Source organism: Sinocyclocheilus anshuiensis, unplaced genomic scaffold (assembly GCF_001515605.1).
Source record: "Sinocyclocheilus anshuiensis isolate Anshui unplaced genomic scaffold, SAMN03320099.WGS_v1.1 scaffold180, whole genome shotgun sequence".
NCBI lineage: Eukaryota > Metazoa > Chordata > Actinopteri > Cypriniformes > Cyprinidae > Sinocyclocheilus > Sinocyclocheilus anshuiensis.
Genome location: NW_015554093.1, coordinates 1,475,657 through 1,484,043, shown reverse-complemented (window position 1 = coordinate 1,484,043; position 8,387 = coordinate 1,475,657). Strand labels below are relative to the sequence as shown.

The following is an 8,387-nucleotide window of genomic DNA, read 5'->3' as shown; positions in this document are numbered from 1 at the left end:
TCACGTATAAAACTTTATGTAGATTTCATCCTAAATGTGTGCGTACGCTCAAAAGCTAGATTTTGCATACGTACAAAAGTTTTCAGATTTATAAAGCCATGCGTACGCCAGAACCTTCGCAAAATTCCCTTTGTAATACCCAGTCAGCGGAAGATTGTGCATACATGAATCTCCACCCCATTTCCTCCCCGAAATAGCCATATATGGAGCTTACAACGCCTAGTTTTAATATGCATAACGTCATCTGCATATAATTTCCATGCATATTTCCATATTTCCACGTGACACCATGTTTAACGCAGTTAAGGATAGCCTACAATACGTTAGGAAAATCAAGCGTAGCGTTAGTTCTGGCAGGTCACGTTAGTCAAGCTCGCATCAGCTGACCTTCAGCTGATCCCCATCTACCTATGGGAATACGACACCTATCTAAGCATTCATATATAAGGTCCCTCAGTATTATCAGCAGTTTTCGCATTGCTCAATAGCTAATTACTCTCCTCCATCCCCAACTCCTCTGTCAGTCGGGATTCAGCCTTCTGATTCTCCTTGAATCAGACTAATTCTAAAATGTGTACATAAAATGATTGAACTTTAACAATATCTGCAATACATTTATGTTAGTTCTGTTCTGTTTACCCTGGGGGGTTATTGCTGCTCTCCCTGCTCTCATCCATGCTAGGCTGCATGGAGGCGCAGGGAGTTCTTGCCCAGAACGGAACCATACCGCCAATCCAAACTGTACTCTATCTTTGACGATAGTGGTCCTGACAGAAATATGAGATACGGACTATAAATGCGTTTTGAGACATCACTATTCTAATTTATGCAATTTGCCTAAAAGGTAAACATATATTTTAGAATGTTGATAGCCTATATTTTTATGGAAAGAGATTTTTTTTTTTGCAGTGTAAGCTGTCTGACTCACCACATCAATAACGAAACACTTTTAAAATAAAGCGAGCATATCTTACAGTTTCCTTCAAATTCTATCTTTTAAATATGGTGTTTGTCACAATATTGGGAGGAGCACACAAGGGGTTATCATTAGGCTACTGTCTGTGCACGACAGTCATTGCCCAGCCAATGGACTGTTTGATCAACGAGCGCATCCTTATGTCTGTCGTTACGGCCTATGTTCCAAAGCCATCAGACGAATCAAGTTCACATCAATGATCATTATTCATGCAAAAGTATTTTCTCAGAACTTGAGTTTTGCTATTTAGAACACAATTTAAAGCGGAATTGTCATGCGCCAAGCAATCCTCGCAGTGATTAAAACATTAAATCTCATACCACAGGAAAATTGTTCGAAAGCAGCATATCCACTGCAAATATTTCTGTTTAGATTCATATACAAATGTTGTAATTTCTGGATAATAATTTCATGAAATTTCAGTGCTTAACTTCATTATTCAGAGTGTCATATTTAATCTAAATGTGTATGTCAAATGTAAAACAGACTTTAAAATCAGTTTGCTTCCTTATTTCGCTCACTCCAGTAAAAGAGTGCGTACGCATGGTCTAGACTCTAGAGTGTCCGTACGGTGCGCACATATTTACGCCTAGTTAATTTTTTATAAATCCTGATATGTGTGTGTGGAAAATTGCATACGCACATTTCCATGCCTATTTTGTGCATACGCACCATTTATACATCAAACCTGGACCTTTTAACCTCCAAACTGTTTGAACTGACTAAATCTCACAAATGTTGATATTCAGATGAAATGACAATATTAAGAAGAGAATAGTTATTCATCAAAAGTTCAGAGATGAGATTTTGTGCCGTCTATGGTCAAAAGAAAAAATTATGGTGGATGGGTCATCTTACCCCATACATGTGACTAATACACATGCAATATTTCTGACAGACATATCTGTTTGTAACTCATGATTTTTCTGCATGTTCCTTCTCTATCTGAAAGTCTCAGAGCTCCACTTGTTTCCTTGGTGTAGGGGATGCAGATTTGCCTGTAGAGACACATGTAACCGGTGTTATCTGCGTTGTTGTTTTTTTTTCAATGAGTAACCAGACGGACATCAGCTGACGGTTCGACTCTTCTTTTACTCTCTGATAAAACACTAAACAGTCTTTACAGTGTGTTTTCGCCCTTCTTGTTCTTTCTCTCCCATGCAGAGACAGTGCAGAAAGGGAAGAGGAGATGGTATAAAACTTTCATACAAAATTAATTTAAAGGTCCCCTGAAATGCTTAAAAACATGCAGCATTACTCTATGTGTCGACATCATTTTAACTGAAACAGGTAGACAGGGCGGGACATAGACGTCAAAAAAATCATTAAGCCGTTTTGGCGGAAGTGACGAACTGCAAGCTTTGAATGCTTATATCTTCTAAATGCGAATTTTGTCACTGTTTTGGAGCGCACTGCCTTATAGATAACGTTAAGACTAACATATTGATACTAACAACCAAAAAACTTTAATTTTGATTTCATGGGGACTTTAACAATGAGTGACAAAAGAGCATACCTGATCAAACACAAAACATTCTTTACAGTGTGTTTTCGTCCTTCTTGTCCTTTCTGTTAAATGAATGTAAAGTGCAACGCAATTAGCACGTGCTTCAAGTGCATTGATCAACAGAAAACGTATCAAACTTAGTGAAAATACAGAAATAATTAAATATACACGTAAAATAATGTCACAAATATGATTTAAACAGAGTATAAAAGTATAAAAGTGATTTTAAGCAAAGATGAAATTAGATTAATCAGAGCTCGTTAAAAACCCACCTCTCCAATGCAGAGACATGCAGAGGAGGTGCAAAGACAGGAAATTAAGATTAATGCTGCTGTCAGAAATTTAAAGGGGAAGGTGCACACACACTGACTGGCATATCAGGTATACATCGTGAACATTTTTGTGTAATTCTACATATGAAATTAACATATTACTTTCCATACCTGTTACACTCACCCCCCTAGAATTACACAAAATTCTGACAATGTGAAAAACTGGAATTACATGGTCCACATTCTAAACAATCAGTGAAGACAGTCAGCAATCAAAAGCCACCCAATAAAAGGATAAAAATGTTTTGAAATTACACCTCGTACACTTAGACCACATACTCAATTAAGGCAAGTCTCACTTGGAAAAAGAAAAAAACAAATGAACAAATCAAGTTTCGAAAACTGCATGTACTCAAGAGTCAAAGTTTAAATTAAAACATGAATTACGGTTGACCCAGAATCCAAACCTAACAGGGTTTCAAGTTGAACCATAGATTCAATAAGTCTACGTACTGGTTTGATAACTCTCCCGAACCTGGTAGAATAACGATCGGCTGTATTAAAATCAGCTACAGGATATTGCATAGCAGGTACACTGTCAGAGACAGGATTTTGGGGAGAAGGGTCAGCACCAGCCACAGTATTGTCATCGACCACTGGCACAGCAAGACGTGAATTTGGCTCCTGTTGGCAGGGCAACTGAGAATGTACCCATGAAGCATGAAGTGGTCATCATCGCATGTAGCTACATTGGAGATTTTGGACATAGAGTCTGCTTGCAAGAGTTCCCCAGCCTCATTCCGCTCATCATCTGCATCCTCTGCAGGCTCAATCTCTGCAACGTCGGAGCAAGCATCACTGTGGGTCTGGGCAGTTAGACCACCAGAGCGTGTTGGATCAGACTGTGAAGGGACACTGCAGGTAGGTGTTCCAGCATCCTCTCTACCAGAACCATCTGAGTCTGTATCAGGCAAAGGGAGGAAGTTCACTTGCAAAAGAAGATTGCGATGTACTGTTCGCTCATTACCAGCTCTGTCACAGATCCTATAGACGTGTATGGAAGACTTTGAGGCAAATCTGTCAGCAAGTTTTCGTTTCCCTCTACAACCCTTGTTAGCCAAAAGCACCTGGTCACCAATGGCTAGAGGAAGGCCTTTAACTCTTTTGTTGTACTGGCTGGACTGGTGTTTTTGTTCTTGAACAGAATTCTTCTGCGCCACTGACAGCAGACTGGAGGTCACTGATGAGCGATGCAACATACTGGTCGTAGTCAGAAACCGACTTGTCCCGCAGAACACTCTGGAACATAAGGTCAACTGGCAACCGTGGTACTCTGCCAAACATTAAGTAAAATGGGGCAAAGCCTGTTGTACAGTTGTACACAATGTCAAAGATGTACCAACTGCGGCCACTTCTGCTAAGGTCTAGGTGGAAGGGACCTCAGGATGTTACCTAATGTCCTATTGAATCTTTCTGTACCACCATTTCCCATCGGGTGGTAGGGAGTGGTTCTAGACTTGTCGATGCCTGCCAGTTCGAGAAGCTCAGTGACCAGCTCACTCTCAAATGAAGCCCCCTGGTCAGAATGGATGCGTTGGGGAAATCCATAGACACAGAAGAAGCCATACCACAGTTTCTTGGCCACTGTTTTCGCTGTTTGGTCTTGACACGGAAATGCATGTGCCAGCTTTGTGAAGTGATCTGTGATTACTAAAACATCCACAGATTTGTTGTGCAGATCCTCAGCAGACCAGAAGTCGATGCAAATGAGCTCCAATGGGGCTGTGGTTTCAATACTCTCCAAGGCGGCTCTCGCTGCAGGCTCTGGAGTTTGCTGAAGACACACCTGGGACACTTCTTCACATAATCACGCACATCACGCTCTACATCAAGCCAGAAAAACCTCTGACGGGCCAAAGACAAAGTGTGCGGCTGCCCATGATGACCAGCCAGGTCGTGAACGCCAGAAAGTGCTTGACATTTTAAGGATTCGGGCAAAATGAACTGAAATTTCTTGTGCTTGGTGAGCGGATCTTTAATAGCTCTGTACAGGATTCCATTGAGCACTGAAAGTTTATCCCACTGCTTCAGAATCCGCAACACATACAAGTTTTCATTGGCACGTTCACGTCTTGATGGTCTTCGCTTTCTGTTAACATAATAACACACTCTGGCAATGACAGGGTCTTTGTGCTGATGTCCTCGTAAGTCGGTCAGGGAAAGGGAATGAAACACTTCTTTGTCACCACTGATTGTCACCACTGATTAATGAGTTAAGATGTTCAGTGAGTGATATTGCCCATTCATCACAGGAGGACAGAACTAAAGACACGTCATTGGCAGACAATGATGTATTCAGACCGACGTCAAGTGGACCTGATCTTAAAGTTTGCAGTTGGCAGGTAAGTCGGAACACTTCTTGTACACTTCCATCCCCAACACTGTGCACTTGCCTCAACGGTTCAGAATAGGGCTCTGACAGAAGCCGCTGACTCACTGGCCTGACAAACGGATCCCTACTGAGCGCGTCCGCCGCCACGTTGAGTTTCCCAGGAACATATTTGATCTCAAAAGAATATGGAGCAAGTTTTGAGACCCAGCGCTGCTCACATGCATCCAATTTCAGCTTGGTCATGATGTATGTAAGCGGAATATTATCTGTCCACATGGTGAACTCATGGCCTTTAAACCAGTGACTGAACTTGTCACACACTGCCCACTTAAGAGCCAAGAATTCTAATCTGTGTACAGGATATTTCATTTGGCTGCGGTTCAAAGCCTTGCTAGCAAACGCTATCGGTCTCGCCTTGTCTTTACCAGCAGGTATCTGAGAGAGTACAGCACCTATGCCGTCTAAAGAAGCGTCAGTACAGAGCAGGAATGGATGTTCAAAATCTGGATGAGCCAGCACCACACTGTCAACAAGGGTCCTTTTCAGTTCTTCAAAGGCCACATCACAGTCCGGGGTCCAGTCCTGAGATGTCAACTCCTGAAAAGTGCCTGCTCTCCTACGACCACCAGCACCTTTCATTGAATGTTTCAGGCCAGCCATCAGGCTGAATAAGGGTCTGGCAACATGAGAACAACTTGGAATAAAGGCTTGATAATACAGGACCATACCGAGAAATTATCTGATTTTCTTTTGTGAAGGCGTGGTTCCATCTTCCTTCATTAGATCCTCCTTTCGAAAAGCAGAGATGACTTTCACTTTCTCTTCATCAACTGAAACACCAGTACCATCTATCACATGGCCAAGAAACTTTACAGACTTCCTCAGAAAGTGACACTTTTTAGGAGCTAGCTTCAGGTTGCTGGACCTCAATCGAGTAAACACTACCTCCAAGTGCCTCAGTGCCTCCTGTTCAGATGGAGCAAAGACCAACAAGTCATCAAGGTAACAGAGAAGACTGGAAAAGTTAAGGTCACCGAAAATACTGAGCATCATGCGCATGAAAGATGCGGGGCTATTGCAAAGGCCCTTAGGGAGACGATTATACTCGTATAACCCCATTGGCGTTGTGAAGGCAGTGTATCGTCGGTCAGACACACGGCGTGGGATGTTGTAAAATCCTTAAGTTAGGTCCATGGTGCTGAAAAAGGCATTACCTCCTAAGGCTGCAAGACAGTCAGCTTGATGTGGTAAAGGGTGGGCGTCTTTGATGGTTTTAGCATTGAGCCAGCGGAAATCGGTACGAACCCTCAGATTACCATCTTTTTTCCAGACCATCACTAAAGGCTATGCATACTCACTGACAGACTTGCTGATTATGCCTTTCACCTCCATTTCTGACAACACTTCTCTCAGTTTTTGGTAGTGGGCAGGAGGGATGCAGCGATAGGGAAGACGGAATTGGCGCTCATCATAAAGATGGATCCTGTGCACAAAATCCTTTGCCTCTCCACAATCCAGCAACTGCACGGGATCAGTGGGCGAGGCAGTTTCGAAGGGATCTGAATTAGGAATGTCACGATGGGTTCTACTCAATCCCTGCATGACAGTGAGGTCTTGACAACACCTTGACAACATCTCTCGCTTTTCCAGCCAGTCTGCTCATGATGAGAACAGAAACATCAGTTTGCGTTTTGCATTTCATTCTACTTAAATAACTGCACATCATATCCTCCCATTCATGGACAGTAAATATAATCACTCTTATCGCCCCTGAAGAATGGTGGAGGTGCTGAATCTTGCTGAACTATCACCTTTAGACTAGATGCATCAATGCACTCACTGGAGTGCTGAGACTGGCAAGGAGGATTAGGCTGTACTGGGCTGAGCTGGTGCGCAATATTAAGGCTGGCTGAAATACTCTCCCCTATTTTCTGAGCTAAATCTGAAATTATGCTCCCTAATGCCTCGGTAGAAATTACATGTTCAGTATCTGGGCGTGTGATTGGGGTGGAGCTAGCTGTTGGGCCTACAGAAGCACCGATTGCTGAATCAACTGTGTGCATATAGTCACGACCCACACTAGTTAATGCTCTCCCTCTCCCATAACAGCGAGATGTAATGTCAGACACTCTCCCATTGTAATAAATTTCAGGCCCACCGCCCCTGCCCATTGGAAAAGTTACATTAGATTGTTTCATAGGGCTGAAATCGTCTTTACCAATATCCTCAAACCTGTCTCAAATACAAAGTGAAAACATAAAACATCAAAAAACTACTACAAATTAATATGCCTTAAACAGCAAAACCTTAACTGATTCACCAATATTCATATATTTTTCATATAAGATCTGGTAAAATTCAAACCAACTCAGTTAATTATTAGGATGAATACAGTTCAAAGAGAAAAGTTTCTCATCACTCTTCTTGATGGAAGTAAAATATTTTCTTACTCCGAGTCAATTAGTCATCGTTTCACATTTAAAATGCATCAACAGTCAATCATAATATACTGTTCAGATAAAGGATACGATGCTCAAATGTCACCGAAGCGTCCCGCGGTCCTTATAACACAGTCTCTCTTGATTAACACGAATCAACGATGAACAAAAGTTTCCCGGAGAGAAAAGTCATCGATCAGGAAGTCAACGAAACTCTTTACCGTTCCTTTAAAGGGGTCATATGATGCGATTTCAATTTTTCCTTTCTCTTTGGAGTGTTACAAGCTCTTGGTGCATAAAGAAGATCTGTAAAGTTGCAAAGACTAAAGTCTCAAATCCAAAGAGATATTCTTTATAAAAGTTAAGACTTGTCCACGCCTTCCTAAAACGTTTCGTTCTAACACGCCCCCACATGTCTACGTCACTGTGTGGGAAGATTTGCATAACACCGCCCAAATATTCACGCAAAGAAAGAAGGCATAACTTTTATTCTTGCTGTAGTATTATTGCCGCCGCCGCCATGTTGTGGAGATGCGTGTGTTTCATTGTGAAAGTGAAACTACTTTGTTTGGCCTTCCAAAAGAGGACGTTAGCCACTTCGTCATGCCTAGAGCTGATCCGTGCTGGTCGCATACATCAGCTTCGCGCTGTGGATCGCCGGATCGGCTTTCACTGTGGATGAAGCGGAGTCCAGCCCAGGGTCGTCACATGTGGTTGCCGCAAGCCTCATTGGTCGAATCCGCCGGCCTCTGCTCACTCAAGCCCGCCAGGCGCCCCTCCCTCAAGCCGCTGTGTGTTTCAT

General features: G+C 42.5%; 1 pseudogene; it reads right to left on the bottom strand.

The window, feature by feature from the left end:
* Positions 1-1,847: 1,847 nt before the first annotated feature.
* Positions 1,848-8,387, bottom strand: part of LOC107669310 (complement factor B-like) — a 12,787-nt pseudogene continuing 6,247 nt past the window's right edge.